The sequence below is a fragment of the Tamandua tetradactyla genome, chromosome 11 (assembly GCF_023851605.1).
Source record: "Tamandua tetradactyla isolate mTamTet1 chromosome 11, mTamTet1.pri, whole genome shotgun sequence".
Classification (NCBI taxonomy): domain Eukaryota; kingdom Metazoa; phylum Chordata; class Mammalia; order Pilosa; family Myrmecophagidae; genus Tamandua; species Tamandua tetradactyla.
The window spans coordinates 81,995,116-81,995,995 of NC_135337.1; the positions used below are offsets into that span (position 1 = coordinate 81,995,116).

The window sequence follows — 880 nt, forward strand, 5'->3', positions numbered from 1 at the left end:
TGGGGCGTCTGAGTAGAGTCTCTTTCAGCACCTGGCATACAGCAGGCGTTCAGTGAGTATAGGTTCCTAATTTTCCCGGTCGCTAGAAGGCACGGAGGACTTTCAAAGACGAATAACGAAACCAAGTGGGGCGGGGGGGCGTCGGCGCCTCTCGAGGACTCTGTCCTTGAATGCCAGGTGCAAGCCGTCCTGTAGCCTGGCCCCGGGTGGTGGGATCCAGCCTCCGCGCGCTTCTGGGAGAGGGGGCGCGGATGTCCCGTAGGGAGTGCACGCAGCGTGGAGAGAAGTGTTCAAATACTTTTGGCGGCGCCTGCCGCAAAGGGCGGGAACTTCGCAAAAATATGGAACGCTTCACGAATTTGCGTGTCATCCTCGCGCAGGGGCCATGCTAATCTTCTCTGTATCGTTCCAATTTTAGTATATGTGCTGCCGAAGCGAGCACAAGTCTAACGCCCCAGGCAGTCCTATTTAAAGTCCACAACATTTAGTTCTTTACCATTAGGTCAATAAAAACATAAGTATATATTTAGCAAGATTTTCTAGAGCGAAACGTCAAGGAGTATATCTTACTGTCATATTTACTTGGATGTGTTTGATACCTCCAAAATCCTCAAATGCTGGCTAATTCCTGCAGTCGCTCGCGGCTTCGCAGCCGCAGAGGCTTCTGGTATGTAATTTGCAAATCAGCCCGCCCCGCGCAGCCTAGGTCCCCGGCGCCGCCTTCATTCACTTACATATTTATTATTCATCAAAAGCTCCTCTGCGGCAGCTCTGCACTCGTCGATTCTGGCTTCCGCAGACACCTTAGATCTGGCCCTGCCCATCCCTGCGGGGGACAGAGCCAGGCACTGACTCCCCCTGCCCCTTGTGATAGGGGTCA

At 53.3% G+C, this 880-nt stretch overlaps 1 non-coding gene across 1 annotated transcript; it reads right to left on the bottom strand.

The window, feature by feature from the left end:
* Nucleotides 1–335: 335 nt before the first annotated feature.
* On the bottom strand, nucleotides 336–442 carry LOC143651155 (U6 spliceosomal RNA). Its single transcript, XR_013159887.1, has one exon. It is a non-coding gene; the product is annotated as a U6 spliceosomal RNA (small nuclear RNA).
* Between the last annotated feature and the right edge of the window lie 438 nt (nucleotides 443–880).